Source organism: Otolemur garnettii, unplaced genomic scaffold (assembly GCF_000181295.1).
Source record: "Otolemur garnettii isolate 467f Iridium unplaced genomic scaffold, OtoGar3 scaffold00165, whole genome shotgun sequence".
In the NCBI taxonomy this organism is placed as follows: Eukaryota; Metazoa; Chordata; class Mammalia; order Primates; family Galagidae; genus Otolemur; species Otolemur garnettii.
In genome coordinates, this window is record NW_003852560.1 from 456,989 (window position 1) to 476,152 (window position 19,164).

Below are 19,164 nucleotides of genomic sequence, written 5' to 3' on the forward strand. Positions count from 1 at the left end.
TGAATGGAATACCTACCTTTTCAGAAGGGCAGCTGAGGAGCTCCTCACAAAGCCTTAAGAAGCACCCCCTTCATCAGCAATGTGGACAAGTTAGGTCCCACTGGGCTGCTTAATTCATCTGTCATGTAAATTGCTTTTTGTTTAACTAGAGGCTCATTCTGACTCTGTCTTCCCAGTTACGTGATCTTGGGATCTTTAAACTCTCAAATTCTCAATTTTCTCACCTATAGAATGAAATGTTATTGGACACAGTCTCTAAGGTGACCTGTAGTGTTCTAAGACCCTAATGTTCTAGGATTGCTTTTCTTTCTCTTACTTATGATAAAGATACATAAAACAGCTTCAGTGATCTGTGGGACTTATTCAAATGCCTGTTTTCATGTCTGTCAGTCAATGGGCATTCAATCAGGAGACAGAATGGCAAATCCGAATCTCTAGTAAACACACATGTATCAAAGACAGGGGACAAATAGAGGGTCCCAGAGGAATAGCTATAATTGGATGAGTTATTTTACTGACGAAAAAAGGAAGCTAGATTACTTGTGCGTTTCTTACAGAATCTGTGTAAATTCTATCAGAAAATAAATTCGATCCTGAAAACCAAGGCTATTTTTTAATGCTAACAATATGTTGCCTGCCTTTCAAGTCACAGGCAAGGCAATTTACAATTCCTAGAAGCAGGCTGCTACTGTTATGAGCCAGAGATCCGAGTTTTAGCTCTATCCAGCCCTGTTTTAAATGCTTTATTTGCATATTCTTATTTAACCTTTATTAACAACTCTAAATTTACAAATGAGAAAACTAGCTCAGAGTAAATGATTTTCCAAAGGTATAATAGATTATAAAGTAGTAGAGCTGGGGTTTAAATTCTGGAATTCTGACTCTAGAAACTATCTACTAACCTTACTCCATCAAGATAGGCCAAAACTGGTAAATAAAACTATTTCTGTTCCTGAAAGACATAAAGAAATTTGATGGTATATGTCAGAAATACATTTTCAGATGCATTGTATATAAATGAAAAATTATCTTGTCATTTTCTGCTTGTAAACAATCTACCTCTTTCTACCACGCATATAATTTTAAAGCCCCGTGGCATATATACAATGCAAATATAGTTTAATATTTGAGCATCTCTTCTCTTTGTGGAAGTTGCACATTCTTTTGTGTTTAAGTTCTCGATTCAATTAATCCATCTCACCAGTTCTATGAATAACTTAATGAACACATTAAAAAATCAGCAGTATCTGCAACATATCACACATTGCTGAGTGGTATGGATATGAAAACAAACACGACACATTCTCTTTCTTCAAAGAGCTCAGAGTTCAGTAGGGGATTCAGACAAATAAACAAATGATTACAATCTAATGGGCTGGATGCCAGTACAGCTGTATGTGCATGGTGTTATGAGACTATGGCCATTAGATCCAATTCTGCCACAATTGGGTGGGGGTAGGATGGGCAGGCAAAGCCTGACACAGTAAATGGTCACTGAGCACCTACTATGTTCCAGATTTATGCAGAGGCTGGAGCACCATGAAGATGAGGAAGCCCTCAGGCCGTTTACTACCCATGGAAGGTGAGGAGGAGTTTGTCAGATGGAAGGTGGTTTGTGACATTCCTAACCATGGAGTAATAATAATGTGAGAAGATATTAAGACATCACTTGTTTAGAAAACTCCAAGAATTTCAACGTGCCCACGAATGAACAAAAGGTATATTGTAAGAGTAGATGAACATTCGAGGTATTTTCATTTGGGTTATAATGTAATCAAATGTCTATCTTAAGATAATTCTAACATCTGTGTGGAAATGGAGTACAGAAATCTGAGATAAAAGGAGGGAGAACAATTAAGATTATTACATATGTTAACTTTTGTGTTAAGGGTTTGGCTCAGGGTGTCCAACCTGCAGCCTGAGGGCCCCATGCAGATTGTTTGAGGACTGTTGTGCTTATCTGTGCTGTCAGATATCATGAAAAGTATGCATGGACCATATTTGTTTTGCTCAGAAGATTTCATTAGTGTTTGTGTATTTAATGTGTGACCCCGGACAACTCTTATTCTTCCAAACTGGCAGAAAAGAAAAAGGGTTGGACACCCCTGGCATAAAGGCATGAGCAGTGGAGAGAAATTTAAGAGATCTTCTAGAAATAGAATTAATAAGATTTTAAGTGCAGAATATGGGAGGAGCCCACAAATGAAGGCTGAAGGTGATTGTTTGTGTTTCTAGGTAGGTAGTGTTGTGCCATTAATAAAGACAAGGAAATTAATTAAAGATAAGGGAATACAGGTGCAGGTGGCTAGAAGGAGGAGGGAAAACATTCCATTTTGTAGATAGCAAGTTTGAAGTACTTGTCAGATATTATAATGCAAGACAGCAGGTGGGTGCATGGGTCTGACACTCAGAACACTGGCGCTTCGATATGTAGATCTATAACACATCAACAAGGGGACTGAAGAAAGGAGGAAGTTGAGGGAGAGAGTGTTTAAAATTTTAGAGGCAGGCCAGGCTGGTGCCTGTGGTATAGCAGCATTTGAACTGTAGTTACACAAAGTAAACCAATGGGAGAGGCTTGGAGGTAAGAAAAGTGTGATGTTTTAAAGACAATAGAAAGAAGGATTTCAGAAAGGTGAGTGTGAGCAACAGGGCCGGCAGTGGCAGAGAGGTAGTTTCTAGATTTGGCACCTTGATGACTGTAATAGTGTTGGGCGTGGATGAGGGGATACATTTAGTAAGCCAGGTAGGTTGGGAATGAATGGGAGATGAAGAAAGAATGGGTGTAGGTTGAGTTTTCTGAAAGCTTGATGTCTTAAACTATTGTCTATGTCTATAACAGTACCATAGACTGAGTAATGAACAAAGATGTACTGGATCACAGTTCTAGAGGCTGTGAAGTCCAAGTTCAAGGCTCTAGAAGGCATAGCAACTCTGATTCCAAATAGCACCCTGAACACTGCATCCTCTGGACAAGAGAAATGAGTCATCTCCCCCGGGCTGATGGAAAAAAGACAAAGGGAGGAAAAGGGGCCCAACTTGATCTTTTATAAAGGGATTAATCCTACTCATGAGAGCAGAGACCTCATGGCCTAATCACCTCTTAAAAAGTCTCATCTCTGGCTTGGTGCCTGTAGCTCAGTGAGTAGGGCGCTAGCCACCTATACTGAGGTGGGTAGGTTTGAGCCTGGCCCAGCCAGCTAAACAGCAACAACAGCTGCAACCAAAAAATAGCCGGGCATTGTGGCGGGCACCTGTAGTCCCAGCTACTGGGAGGCTGAGGCAAGAGAATCGCTTAAGCCCAAGAGTTTAAAGTTGCTGTGAGCTGTGACACCATGGCAATCTACCATGGTTGACAATAGTGAGATTCTATCTCAAAAATAAAAAATAAATAAAAAGTTCTGCCTCTTAATTCTGTCACAATGGCCATTAGATTTCAACATGAGTTTTAGAAGGGACAAACATTTAAGCCATAGTACTTTGCTATTAAAGAAAAAACGCATGGGATGGCTAGAGGAGTTCCCAGGGCAGAAGGCTAACATTTTTCTTAGTTATTTGTTTTGTTGTTGTTGGTTTCATTACAGCTGGGGCAGAAGTGAATATATTTACATTCAGACAGGGCAAAGCCAGGGAGAGCAAATTCCTAATGGGTTGCGAGGGGATTCCTGCAGTAGGGATGAAATGGAGACAGAAGGGGATGAAATTTAAAGCACAGCCAGAGGAAACAGCTCACTGTTCTCAAGCCTAGATACACGTTAGATGCATCTGAAGAACGTCAGCAAAACATCGACACTGAGACCCTGCTGTAGACCAATGAAATCAGAATTCTGTGAGTGGGGCCCAGATACGCGTATTTGTAAAGATTCTTTAGATGACATCAACGTCCAGCCAGAACTCCCTGAAACAAATAAGACACATGCAACCTTACCAGAGTGTCAAAGAATAAAAAATATCTTCAAGGCTAGAATGTCATGAAAGGAGTTAGAGCTGATCCTCCCTATCCTGGGCACTTGCAAGGCCTTTATTCTTATATTTCTTCCTGAAATCTGACAAGTTATATAAGTAAGATATGGTGGACTTGAAGTGGGTCCAGAGCAGTGCAGCAGTGAATGACCAAGAAGGTCAAAATAGCCCTCCAGGATCCAGGTTTAACAGAATTGAGTTAATTTATCCAGAAGAGAAGGCTGTGGAGACACTTAATTACAGTCACTGAAGAGTGATCAGATTTTGTTACAGAAGGTGAAACATCTGCTCACCTTATCACTGAGGCCAAGGCCAAGGGGAAATGACTTAGGATTCATCAAGATGCCAATGAGAAACGAAGAAAAACTCTGTGGTCGTGTGTATGGGCTTTGAGGTGATGGGAAATATGTCTAAAGAATATATTTTCTTTAGAAAACACAGACGATATAGGCATGGAAATAGACTAAATGAGCTAATGCTAAGAGTAATCCCTAATAGCTGGCTCAGTTTTAGACTTTTTTTTTAGTATTATGCTGTTTAACTCATTGACAATGACTGTGTTAATGATGTGGTGATGTGATTCTTGGTTTTCAGGCACAGAAAATTATGAAATTTGCCCAGGGCAATTCAACTAGTTTAGGGAAGACACAAGCGCAGGCAGCTCAGAAATCCATTCTTCTGTCTCACACCTCCAAATTCAGAACAAGCTAATTCCTAATTTTGAGGATAATTAATACAAACACAATTATTTTCAGAGAACCCCCCTTCTCCGCGATGTCAAGGGCCAAGGAAGAAAAGTTCAATGAAAAGAAAAGAAGGTAAGTGGAGGAAACTACTTTGAATTTAGCCTCTTTCATAGATAACAGGAGTTTGGAAACCAAGCTTTTAAACTTAAATTCGGTTAGAAGAAATTACCCTCCAAGGGGTTAATTGGCCCACAAAGCGTATACCATGACTGGGGTTGGGATAAGTGGCCCTCCCGTATCCCCATTTTCCTCCTGTAGGAGAGCAGTGTTTGAGGCATTGCTATATTTATGCGAAATGGAGCGGTTTGCCAGGGGGACCACCCAGTGACCAGGTCTTATTTGAGATGCTTTCATTGCCAGTCAGCAGACTCCCTACACCATGATAAGAGTCCATCATTCAGCAGCTATGGTGTTCTCTTCCAAAGCTCTGGAGCTTAACAAGGACCACATTCTCTCCTGTCTGGCTTTAATATTCTAGATTCTAAGTAGCATTTCCTCTGGTTATACCTTTTCTTGCAGGAGTGAGACCCAGCTCTGCTGTTTCTCTTTTCCTTTTGCAACTGATACCTGTGTGCTTGTGATGCTTTAACTCACGGCTTTGATCCATTCCTTTCTACCTCTAAAACTCACAGACCCCTCTAAACATGGGAGCACTTGAGTGCCCCCGACATGATGGTGGGGGCATCCTTGAAAGTCATCCAGCTCCCCTCTAAGTATTTAAAAACCTTCAGGATGAGCTACATGCATTCAAGGCTATCCATTTGCCACTTGCTCCTTGGCCTTGAATGCAGAATAAAACTTGGGCAGTGGGTCTAGCACTTTCCACTGAGGCTTGGCCTAATAATGGAACGGTAAATTCTCCCTACAGTGTCTTTAGCATACCTGGAATACAGCTGCCTTGAAATTCAAAAGCAGTAACTATTTCTGCCCACCAATGCCTAAATGTCCTGTGTACAGAAAGGTTTTCTTTTGACCCAAAGTGGAATCCTTACCTCAGCTCCAACAGCTTAGAAAAACCACGCCTTCCAGTTGAAGCTCAGGCCATGGTGGCCAGCACCCCACAGCACATGGTATCTCCTGAGGCATGTGTACTGTTCTCAGAGCTCTGGTGCTTGCGGCTTTGTCGCTATAGAAACAGCAACTCACTGTGGACAAAGTTGCAGTAAGCTGAGCTGAACCATCAAGGGGAAAAATCCCATATGGCTGTGCCTAAGGCCTAAAGCCGCATACCTTGGGAAGGACGGCTAGCAAGCTAACTAAATGCACAGATGTGAGAACAAGCCACATGGCTCAGGGTCATGGCTCTGTATGGTGAAGGTCAAGGCTACATGTGCTTCCTGAAGTCCAAATTCCTGTGCCCTGCCCTAAACACTTACACTTGTCTTGCTTCAGTCCAGTTCTCAGGTTTCCAGCTCAGCATAATGGATTTCGAATACAGTATTTTTTCCTCTGTCCAAATGCTGAATTGAGAAAAAAAGTCAGGGCATATGGAGAACATACTGATTTTGTTATTGACAAAGCTATTATTTGGAATATGGAGTATATCAGTGAGCCCATGGGCTTCTAAGAATGAGTTAGACTCACACAGTTACAGGCCACACTACTTCACTGCAGCCTCCACCTCTGAACTGCAAAGAGCAGACAGAGAGGAACAAATGGGCCTTGCAAACAGCCAGAACCCAAAGGAAAAGGGAAGAGAGAGGGGCCAGCACACATACCGGCTGTGTGTCTTAAACTCCTCGCTAATTAGATGAAGGGACTTCTGTTTGGGGAAAGAGACTGTGTTACCCCAAGGAAGCCCCTTCCAGGAGGAAGGAAACTTTAGGCTCAGAGAGGTCAATTCAGGTGTGCAAGATCATAGCAGTAAGTAGCATTAATGCAAGAATTGAGCCTAGGCTGAGCAATTCCAAAGATACTGCACACTGATGACTCCTCTGCACACCTCTGTTCCTTGCTCACACCACGTACGACATCTTTTAAGGCACTTTCTTGTAGTTCACAGCGCCGCTAACTTTCCTACCAGAGCCCATGACTCTCATCTTGGAATCTGCAAGCTCCTGGTTCTGTGCGTGACACATGGTAGGAATTCAGTGCATGCTCGTGGAGCCCAGCTGGACTGAACGAGTGTCTTTAGAAGGAACTTGTGATTGTTCCTGTCCTGATTGCAATCACCGCATAAGAGAAATTACCCTCCAAAGCAGGAGCTTAGAACAACCATTCTATTTTCCTTATGATTTTGTGAGTCAATAATTGTGGAAGAATGAGGTGATGCCATTGCTGCCTGCTGTCACAGAGTTGGAGTCAGCTATTGGCTTGGCTGGACTGGCTGTCTAAGATGGCTCTCTCCCAGGGCTGGAAGGTGATGCTGGCTGTAGGATGGATGGGAACTCAGCTGGGACTGCCAACACACCTTCTCCCTCTCCAGCCTGGTGTCCCGAGGTAATCAAACTTCATCCAGGGGGCCGGCTTTCTCCAGCAAGCCTCCCAAGCAAATCAGATGGCAATTGCAGGGCTTTCTCTGACATACACTGCAAGTTACACCATCTAGAAAGCTACTTCTGCTTTATTTTATCAGTACAATTTAGTCTCGGATCAGCCCGGATTCAAGGTGAGGAGAGACAGATGCTGTCTCTCAAGGGGAGCAATGCCAACAAATGTGTGGATGAATTTCGACACTTCCATGACCTTTCCCGTTTAATTATCTGCCTCCTCTGATCCCTTTCCCCCTAGAAATCCACAATTTACTCTCCTTTGTGCTTGTTCTCTCTTAACTCATAAATTAACTGCTTGTTAAGGAATTCAGTGAACTCTGGCAAATTCACATTTAGGTTCTCTAGAGTAAAGTATTAAAGAGAAAATCCAGAACAGTCTAGCCTCACTAGTTCTTGGTTTTCAAGACCAGTGCTTCATGAAGAATATGTTTTTGAAAAGACAAGGCTTTCAATGGGACTAAGGACACACAGCATGTAACTAACTACATATAGATGGGACCCAATATGGGGATTATGTTCTAGGTAAACATATTTTCATAAAGTCAGGTCCTAGGATATTAAGTACAACGGAGCCATTGTCAGACCTAAGAGCAGGTGTCCTCAAACTACGGCCCGTGGGCCACATGCAGCCTGCCTAGGACATTTATCCGGCCCGCCAGGTGTTTTTGCAGCCACTGCCTGTCCTGCTTAGCAGCCAACTCGTCCCAGGGCCCGCAGTCAGCCCTCCAGTGGTCTGAAGGACAGTGAACTGGCCCCCTGTTTAAAAAGTTTGAGGACCCCTGCTTAAGCGAGATAAACATTTATCCCTTATATTAGTGGAGTGACCACCAACCTAGGAAGGTAGTAATTATCTCAAACAGTGTGTGAAATTCTCAGAAACACACATTTTAACTTGAAAATACATGCCCTTTGGTCCTCTTCAGAAAAAAGTGTAGGGGAGGGCTGGGATAATACAATGGTGTTCCAAATCTCTGTCACGGTTCATTTTGGTTATTTGGGGTCAGGAATGAAGGGGCCCAAGACTGAGGTCAGATTCAGCTAAAGAAGCAAGATGACATTTGGAACATCCTGGAAAAAGTAATTTATGTTTTTGGTGTAACAAAGGTATCTGTAAGTTTTCCACTGGGGGCAATGTATCAGACTGAAAAAAAAATCTCTGGGTAGATGACAAATAAAAATATAGAAAACGTCTGTTTGGGGGAACCATTTTTGCCTGAAATATAATGTATTTTCAGAAAAGGTCACACATCATAAATGTATAGATCTAAAACTTTTACAATTGATATTTTGGATTTAAAGCTGAGATGCAGAATATTATCAGCCTCTCAGCAGCCTCTCTCAAACTATTATTAGTTTTTCTGAAGTTTGCCACGATTCTTTTAAAATCATAGGTTAGTTTTATCTGTATTTAAACATTATATATATATATATATAATATATATATATATTTATGGTATGAGCCCTATTATGTCTTCTTTTGTACATGTTGTTAAGTATAAGGGTAATTTACTTATTTTTATTGCTGTGTAATATTGTAATGAATTAATAGGCCACCCATTTTTTTATGCTATCATTGATAGTTTTTTGGATTATTTTCAATTTAGGATAGTGGTTTGCAACTGAAGATGATTTTGCTGCCCCTGGGGGACATTTGGCAATGTCTGGAAACATTTGGGGTTTTTACCAGTGGGAGAGGCTACAGGAATCGAGTGACCAGAATCAGGAATTCTATTCATCCTCGTATAGGGACCCTTACAACAAAGCATTGCCCAGTTCTAGATGGCCTGGGTTCTTATTTCTCTTTTCATAAATATTCATGACTCTTCCCATACCTTATTAAATACACAAAGTCAGCCACCCTGCTCAGCATAAAGTCCTGTTCCCATTGTCCCTGGCTCTAAATAAATGTTCCTGGCTTCTGGCCTAAGGCTATTGCTGCCCAGCTGGGCAAGGCCAGAATGGCCACTTTGCAGACTGTCACGGTATGAGAAAAAAAGCTCTCTTTTGCAAATTTAAGAACAAACCCCAAAACATTCAAACATCATCCAATCCAAAGTGTCAATAGTGCTGAAGTCAAGAAACTCTGGTGTAGGACTATTGGTATAAGCTGACGGAGCACTTTGGGGTGTCTTTTAGTGAACTGCCTGTGCATTTCTGTTGGGTGTACGCCTAGAACTATAATTCCTGTGTAACAGAACAGGCACATGCTCAGCTTCAGTTCACATGATCAAACCATTTTCCAGGGGTTTCCTGATTTATATTCCCGACTCTGCCCCTGTGGGACAGTTCTGATTGCTCTTCATCCACACCAACCTCACACTTCTTCTGTCTTTTGAATGGTGCTCATGCTGGTGGTGGTGTAGTTGTATTTCCATTTAATGATGTCGGGAGAGCACACTTAATGCTGTAGGCTATGCTTCCCCTACAAAAAATAAAATTCAGTGATGACTCATCACGATGAATACTTTTTCATACGGTTACAGGCCATTTAAAATATTCCCTTCGTTAAGAGCCTGTTTGAGTATTTAGCCCACCATTGTGTAAGGCTGTTTGATGTCTGCTCATTAATTGTAGGATGTCTTTATATGTTCTGCATATGTGGCAGCCCCAGATCTTGATGGTAGAATGTGTCCACATGTAGGCATCTTGGAAGTGAGGGAAGCTACCACCTGTCAGAGTAAAATTTTGAGCACTGGGGAACAAGAAGCAATGGAAAAGTGTTGTCTCTTTTTATCTCACTCTGGACCAATATCCTTAAAGCACGTTGTATGTTTACTCAGCTTATTCCATGGAATTGAGCAACCAGCTGCTCATAGCAGAGGCCAACTCAGTAATTTGTCCTGAAAGTCCCAAATCAAAGCATTCTTCCAAGACTTTCCTGATAAATGCTGTGCTCTGGTTCAGAGTTTGGATGCTACAGAAGTACCTGTGCTATTTTTAAGTTGATCGTGATTGACCGCACGAGTAACAAGTTTTAGTGTCTCTTCTCAAGGTTTTAAGAAATCCAACTATAGCCACACCCTTGGACAGAACATAATATTCATATTCGGGAGGAACCATCCTAGATGATCTTGCCTCTTTGCGATGTTCACTCCAGAAGCTCTCTTATGGTTGTCTGCCCCGAGAACTCAGCTTACCCCTTCGTTGAATTGCTCTAAGTATCATATGGCATTTTATTTTTATTTTTAAATTTCAGATTAATGTGAGGGTACAAATGGTTAGGTTACAATGTTTGAGTTTGTTAGGTAAGGTCCTTGTTGTGGTTGTGTTCTGTACCCAGGAGGTGTGCCATATACCCTCACATTGTACCCATTAGGTTGGGGAACACCAATCCCCCTCCCCCTCTCTGTCTCCCCTCTTTCTCCCTCCTCCCCCCAACATAAATTAAGTTTTTCTCTTCCTTGGACATATATTAGTTTGTCTGCTGACTTCATATTAATATTGACTACATTGCTGTGATACTTTACTAAAGAGTGTTCTCCAACTCTATCTAGGTTAATACCAAAGATACAAAGTCTCCATCCTTTTTCACGTCTGAATAATATTCCATGGTATACGTGTACCACAGTTTATTAATCTATTCATGGTTTGATGGGCACTTGGGTTATTTCCACATCTTGGTGATTGTAAATTGAGCTGTGATAAAACAATCTAGTGCAAATATCCTTATGAGAAAATGACTTTTTTTCCCTCCTGGGTAGATGCCTAATAATGGGATGGCAGGATCAAATGGAAGGTCTATTTTGAGCTCTCTGAGGATTCTTCATACTTCTTTCCAAGAGACTGTGTTAGTGTGTAGTCCCACCAGCGGTGTAAAAGTGTTCTCTTCTCTCCACATCCACGCCAGCAGCTGCAGCTTTGAGACTTTGGGATGTGGGCCATTCTCACTGGGGTTAGGCGATATCTCAGGGTGGTTTGGGTTTGCATTTCTCTGATGATTAGGGATGAGCATTTTTTCATATGTTGTTTGTCTTCCTTCTGTTCATGTCATAAAGTATATTTTATTTTTTTATGAATTATTATTTTTAATTGACACACAAGAATTATACATATGTATGGAACAGTGTGATATTTGATACATGTATACAATGCATTATGATGAAATCGGGGTAATTAGCATTTCTGTCACCTCAAGCATCTATCATTTCTTTGCGTCGGGAATATTCAAAATCTGCTCTTCTAGCTATTTAGAAAAATGTCATAAATTGCTGTTAATTATAGTCACCCTATCGTGCTATAGCACACTAGAAAGTATTCCTCCTAGCTAGCTGTACTTTGTATCTATTGACCAATCTTTGGCTATCTACCTGACCTCCCCGATTTTTTAAAAAAAATATTATCAGGTCTAGTTAAATCATTAGGTAAATAGATACAAAGTATATTTTAAATGAAGAGCCAAAATGTGGTCACCTCTAATTTTCACATACCAATAGAATACTTTAAGTGTCTATGGAGGTACACCACTCTGGTAAGCCTTTTATGTATATATCAGAAAATCATCACACATTAAATAATCTTTCTAATTATCAGCCACATTTTATAGATGAGAAGATTGTGCATAGAAGTTTAGCAATTTGCCTGAGATTACTTAGCTCATATGTTCTGAAATACATTGCATTTGGGGGGGGGTGTGTGTGTTCAAAAATCCCATTCGATTAACGGCAAAGTTCCAGTGCTTCACTTTGATCATAGCTCTCAATGCAAGCATGATGTATTTGCTGCTGATACAACATGACGTACTTTCAAGGGGAGGAACGTGGCCAGTGTGCTTTTCCTTAAGGCCGCTTCTCAGTGTTTTCATCCATGATGAGGAGGATGAAGAGGAGGATTAAAACCAGAATGATGGCAATGAGTCACCTAGTCTAGCTTCCTTTATAAAATACAAAGTAGGGAAATCTCTGGGGGGAAAATGTCATCCACCTCTGGAGGAACAGATGGTTCAAGCTTACAAGGAGCTAGGCAAACATGACTAGGAACCTGGAGCCCGCCCCTAAACATACAGTGGGCTAATAAAAGAAAACAAACATTTAGTAACCGGTGCTGAACGAGATAACACGAAAAAAGAACCAGTCATTATAACAGGGCTTTGAGCAAGCCAGGGCGAGCAGAAAGGGAATCTCACTCATTTAACAGGGTGGTTAGCTTCCTATTTTCTCATCCCCAGAACATTTAATCTCTGCTTTATTACTAGTGACTAACTCTTTGAAGGCAGAGATTAGAGTGAAAGGACCCTGGGCTTTGGGGATGCACGTACTTGGGTTTAAAACCAGGCTCTGTCTCTTTCCAGCTAGATGTCTTTGGGGATGTTATTTGATCTCTGAGGCTCAATTTCTCTCTACTGCAAAACAAGATTTGGTGAGAGGAGGTGTCCAGGATTGGTTCCCCAGCAAACACGGATGGGAATTTGCATGTCAGAGTTGTAGTGGGCTGTCAGGGTTGACACCTGTAGGGGGGGTAAGAAAGCAAAGTCTGTTTAATGTAAATGCAACAGAAACCTCAGGTGATCCTGTAAGATCCTTCCCTGGACCTGGGAAGACCTTTCAGCGTTATCCTACCTATGACAAGGGGCTAGTCCTTTATGTTTTTCTCAAGAACCAACATTGATGTGAGCTGCCTCCAGGGAGTTGTGTGACCTTGGGCTAGGTGACTCTCTTTAGCTTAAGCAGATTCCCTGAGAGATGCTTCCCCCAAGCTGGGGGGAATGGGTGCTTCTGCTGTGAAGGGGGCCTGGGAAGTTGCCTACCGTGTCCTCTGCAGCAGGTATCTCCCCAATTCTGGGATTCGGTGCACACCTCCTCACCTTCACTCTCCTTCCAGAGTGTCCTTGTGTTTTTCCTTAAGACAGAGGAATTGGACTTCTGTCTGCCACTCTTGGGGTCCACCTGAGGCTTTGCTATCTTCCCGCTCCCAGTCCCAGTTTCCTTCCCTGCTAGCCCTTCAGGCAAAGCCCAGACACTCAATTTGGAGACTTTTAAAGCTTCCTGAAAGCCACCGGCTTTTCAAGTCCAGGTTCTGGAGCTATTTACCTCGGATGTTCTTTGCATATTACTGTTGATTCTTGTTTAATCCTAGATACTGGAGCTTAATCTCCACATGTGAATCTGGCTCAAGTCAAGCAGCACAGAAAGCCGCCAACAGCCCGACAGGTCAGGTAGACGCCTGCCAACAAGCCCCACTGATAGTATTGGTATAGGGGTCAGGGCTTCTCCCGCAACAGGGAAGGGAAAATGAGAGCCCTGGTTGGGAATAGCCAGCTAGCTTGCTGCCATATGGTGCTTCCCACATAGCCTGGGGGACCACTGAGCTTCATATTGTATAACATGCAAACCTTTCTAAAGCAGTGCTGGCTTTGATGGATAGCAGCTAATATTTATTGAGCCCTGGTCATGGGTCACTTGCTGGGCTGAATGTACCACATGGATTATCTCATCCTGTCCTCACTGCTACTTGATAAAGCTCTCATGAGGAGAGGAGTATTTTCTCGACTTTGTAATTGAAGAAAACCGAGGTTTAGAAAGGATTTACTTCTCAGGGGTCAGTGCACTTTGAATCCAGGCAGTCTGACTCTTCACATCTGTGCACGAATTATGGCCTGAGCATTGGGAGAAGGGCAGGATTTTTTCCCAGATTTCATAGATCCATGAATGTCTTTCTTTTGTTAAGGAGTACCTGGTATATAGTGGGTTGAATAATTAATTAATTAACGTCTACCTGAAACCTCAGAACCTGGCCTAATTTGGAAATGAGGACTACGCAGATATGATTAATTAAAGATTTTTTAAAATTGAATCATAGCTGTGTACATTAATACTTTCATGGGGTACAGTGTGCTATTTTTGTATACAATTTGAAGTATTTTCATCAAACTGGTTAACATAGCCTTCATGTCATTTTCTTAGTTATTGTATTAAGACATTTATATTCTTCATTTAGAAAGATTCACATGTACCCTTATAAGACAAACCATAGGCGTGATCCCATCAATCACCCTCCCTCCACCCATCCCCCCTTCTCCCTTCCCCTCCCCTCCCCCCTCCCTCTCCCCTTACTCCATATTCTTGGGCTATAATTGGGTAATAGCTTTCCTATGAAAGCCATAAATTAGTTTCATAGTAGGGCTGAGTACATTGGATACTTTTTCTTCCATTCTTGAGATACTTTGCTAAGAAGAATATGTTCTAGCTCCATCCATGTAAACATGAAGGAGGTAAAGTCTAAATTAAAGATTTTAAGATGAAATCATCCAGTTTTTTGCATAAGCCCCAAATCCAATGACTGGTGTTCTTACAAGGTAAGTAGAAGGCAAAGGAAATACACAAAGGACAGGTCATGTGAAGATAGAGGCAGAGATTAGGGTGACGAGGCCACAATCAGGGAATGCCCATAGCAACCAGAATTTGGAAGAGGCAAGAAAGAATTCTTCCCTGGAGGCTTCAGTGAAAGCAAGACCCTTCAGGCTTTAGACTTCTGTGCATGCTCCAGAACGGCGTAAGAACTACTGTGTTATTAAGCCACCAAATTTGTTTTATGGCAACCTTAGGAAACTAATACATGGTACCACTGAAATCACTAAACTGGGAACCACTGGTCTTCATGTTCCTTGGAGACATTTCTTCTATAAAATGGAGAGTTTGGTCTAAATGACTGCTAGGATCCCTTCATCTTCACCACTGAGTGATCCTGAATCATGCTGTTCCCCAGCACGTTCTTGACACCAGCCGTTAATATTTGTCACATTTGTTAGGATCAGCACCCAGGCACAGCCCCTCAGCTCCTTCAATGTGCCTTTTTAAATGGCTCCTCTCCTACAAAACACTTAATAAAACAATTTAAGATGACTTCAATTTTGAAAATACCCTTCGTTTGTTCCTGCCGTTTGGCGGCCTCCTGAGCGCGGCACTTACAGCACAAATGTCAGCATCAAAGGTTAATGCCAGTATTTAGATTTGCCTGAATTTGTCATTTTTTCAATTGGCTGTGTCAGTCATGTCTCGTCCCTGGAGAGAACCTAACTTTCAGAAATAGACAATTATATTAATAACCTGAAAAAAGGCTGAAGGCTATAAAACGCAGCAATGTCTATAGCAGAGACAATGCCCACATGCTTGGTCTTCTTTGAACTTTGATGAGACGAGACAATGGCACACACTTGTTTCATGGAAGTTGCAAAACTAGAATGATATTAAAGCTGAGTTTAACCCCCTGAAACACTTTGCTTCTTCGCGAGCCCACAAATGGATCTAGTCATGGTTCTCCCGTCCTTGTAGAGATGCCCGTGGCTGCATATAAAGGCAACAGAAAACCAAAGTACAGAAAGGTTCATTAAGGACCCCAAGGCCACCCAGTCAATAAATAAAGACGCTAGATTCAAACTTAACCCAGTCTGACCCCAGAGTGTGTGTTCTACTTCCATTAAATCTCCACGTGGAGAATGGATTAGTTAGAAGCAAGAACGGAGAAATGAAACCACTTAAGAGGCTGTTGTAATTGTTGGTAGTGATTTTAAAAGGCATGAAATGCACACGTGAGTAAGGTAGTGCTGTAGAGGGGGTGGGTTGCAGTTTTAAGGAGGCAGAAGTTAAATGCACGGATTGATCTGATGTGAAAGACGCAGGAGACAGTGGGCTGAGGGAGAGGACACCGGCCTTGTGTCCTGGTAAATGAGCATATGTTGGCGGTAGTCACTTAGCTAGGGAATTAGAGGAGGAAGGAGGACATGCTTGAGAACAGATGGCGGGCACAGTTTGGGACATGCCGAATGTATCTCTGCTCCTGTGGAGTTGTTCAGTAGACAGCTGTCTAAATGGTGAGTCTATGAATCCCATTCTTATGTCTCCCCAGATTTGCTTGTCCTAGGAAACAATACGTGGTATGATTGAAGCAGCTAAACTGAGAACCATCGGTCTTCTTGTCCTCTGGGTCAATTTCTTCTGCAAAATGTAGAATTTGGTCTCAGTTACCGCTAGGACCCCTTTGTCTTTGTCAGTGTGTGACCCTACAGTTACGACTGCCAGCTAACCTGTCCAGAGTACTTGTAGTCTCAGCCACTCCTGTGGAGGACCCAAGTCTGGCACCTTCTTGTCCCCAGCACAAAGGGAGCCACTGCAGTGCTGGCCTCCGAAGCTGCAGTGGCTCTGGCTTCTCCCACTTCTGGCCTCAGAGGAGGTGCTAATGCTGGGAGCCTGGCTATCCGGACAGAACCAGGGAACCTATTATTCTCCTGACTTCCCCACCACTGACCATCCCACAGCACGATGACTCCAATATCCGTCTGGGGACATCCCACGTGGAAGAGCCAAAGACCTGCCCTTTCTTGCAGGCTGTAGTCAACTTGGCGACAGACGACTGTGTACTTGTTTTCTCTGTTTTTCTTTTCCTCTCATTCTTGATTCCTGGATTGTACCTCGCAGACTTTGCTTTTCACCTTTGTTTCCCAGGGTTACAATAATTGGAACAAGGACTGGCTCTAGAAAGCAGATCCTCAGCATGGGGCTTTGTCCATGGTTTTCCCACCTGTCTGAAGGCAATAAGAACTGGGAGTCTAAGATGAATGCAAAACCCCTCTGGCATTTGAACATGAGAAACACTAAAGCTTTCAGATACATTTAATTGGACAAGGTGCAGGTGGAAGGGAGGGAGATGAGGGACCACGGGGGTGTCGCATTCAATTGGCAGAAGAGCAAGAATCAGTTCAAGGGCAAGTATTTTTAACAGTAATGAAGATCTTGCAAAAATATAAAAACAGTAAGTCCAGAGTTAATTGCCATCTTAAGGAGTACTATAAAATTAGAATTCTTCGTGGCAGCTTTGAAAGAAACTGTTGCCATCTGAAGCCTGAGGATATGCTCTGCTAGAATTTCAGGCTCAGTATCTCTATATAAGTGTGACTGAGTTGCATAGGAGGCTGAATGCACAGCTTTGGAAAATCTCGTAGGTCAAAGTCAGGGCGCTGATAGGAAATGAGCCAGTAGACCTTGAGACCTGGCGTGGAGACATTTGGGAGGAGCAGCCTAAATCTTGTACCTATACATTCCTCCCAAGTCCATCTGGCGGGCAAAGCAAATGTCTTCCTTTTCTCATGGAAGAATAGATTTTCCTTGTCTGGAAACTGTACAAACCTCTGAATAAGGTCACTCGGAATCCAGAATGAGGTTCCAAGTTCCACCCTTTCCACTGCGGAGTGGGGTCAAACCTCAGCACAGCCTCAACGGGGAAGTACAACTTCTGTTTCAGAAAACAAAAGGTCAAAACATGTAAAAAGGAACTGCAGGATGTAACTAATATGTGCTAGTAGGCAATGGGAGAATATGTGTGAACAGGAATATTTAAGGTACCAGATTCAGGTGGTGAGCAAGCCGGAGCATGAATAGAGATGGGAAGAACTCACCTGTGACCTGGGATTTAATGTTTTTCCCAGGAAAGACTCACGTGGGACACAAATGTGGGGAAGAATCACGGGCCTGGCATACTCGTGAAATTAAGCTAAGACTCCTGCCTGTCAGTAGGTGGTTCTTACATTTTGTTGGGATAATCCCTTGAAGCCTAGACAAGAAAATGGGCTAGAATCACTAAGAGGGAGACGCCAGGAACTCCTTGGCCTAAGATTGTAGACAGCTCAGGGATATGGAGTTTTAGGGTGAGTTTGTATGTGGAGCCCCAAACCCACCACTTGGCAACGTTTCTCAGGGAGTGTCAGAGGAGGCTCGTTTCACTGCGACAATCAAGAATGCACCTGGTAAAGGAGAGGAGCGACCAGAATCTCTGAATGCCTGGGTGATACTCTCTTCTGCAGGCCAGGCTGGAGTGGGTTTGTTCACTGCCATTTTTCACCCCTCTTGGCTTACTATCATATGGTTGTTTTTTTTTGTTTTTGTTTTTCTTTGCAATTTTTGGTTAGGGCTGGGTTTGAACCAGCCACCTCTGGCATATGGGGTGGGTGCCCTACTCCTTTGAGCCATAAGCACCGCCCGCGATCATATGGTTTTGTCTCTTGCCATGCCTTGCAGTTTTTTGTTTTTTTTTTTTAAATTTTAAAAGTACACATTATATATGAGAATTGAACAGGATCTGGTTAATATTTCTCCACAGAGGCCTTACCCTTTCCCTGCTGGGCATATAGAGAAGGGATGGCCATTTTTCTCTAGAAGCTGTGCTGAATCAAGTGTATGTTTTATTTTCTGAAAGACCCTTCCTACCTCACAGTTACTTTAAAGTCTTTGCTGTGGATTGCAGGAGGTAGATTTTTAGTGCTGTCTTCCGAAAACCTAGTGTGTTCACTGGGGGCCTTGCCCTTGGCAACCCCCAAACTCGAATTCTTACATCGATATTGCAGTAAGACCTCCGCAAGCAGTGCTCTGCATTTCAGAGGGTTTCTGCCGAGGTGAACAGCCTCCCTAGTCATTCAGCTTCAGAAGAGGTGGGCCCTCCACTCCGCCTTTTTCACTGGAGTGTAGCTTCCTCAAGATTCCAAGTTTGTCTCTTTATTCTTGCGAGACTCTCAAGAGTCTCTTCTGGTTCTGACCTGCAGTGGTAGCTCTCTGCTTGGAAACAGCCCAAACTCAGCCTCTGAGTTTGCAACTAGAGTTGACAAATGTCCTCTGTTACAAAGTAGCTGTCCAACACCAGCACACCATTTTGCAGTTTTTCACTCTCCAGAATCTTAGCTCCTTTAATCCTTGCTGCTTTGGTAACTGCCTGATGCTGTTAAACAAACACTGTTACAATGTTATTATGTGTTTCTAGTGATTCTTGGTAGGGACTATTGGTCCATTGCAAAGGACTCTATCTACCTGGCAATAGAAATTCTAATTACCTTTATGTGAAGTGAAAAATCTCAATCTCGTATATTTTCTTTTTCTTTTTCTTTTTTTTTTTTATTGAATGGTAACTATGTACATTAATGCACTTCTGGGGTACAGTGTGGGGAATCTTGTATATTCTCAAGAAGTCTTTTGCTTTTTCTA

At 42.5% G+C, this 19,164-nt stretch overlaps 1 long non-coding RNA gene across 1 annotated transcript in view; it reads left to right on the forward strand.

Moving 5' to 3' along the window:
- Positions 1-5,425, forward strand: part of LOC111728518 — a 5,918-nt gene extending 493 nt beyond the window's left edge. The window contains exons 2-3 of the long non-coding RNA XR_002775787.1: positions 1,517-1,718; positions 4,719-5,425. This is a non-coding gene — a long non-coding RNA (uncharacterized LOC111728518). The remainder of the gene's footprint in view (positions 1-1,516; positions 1,719-4,718) is intronic.
- The last annotated feature ends 13,739 nt before the right edge of the window (positions 5,426-19,164 follow it).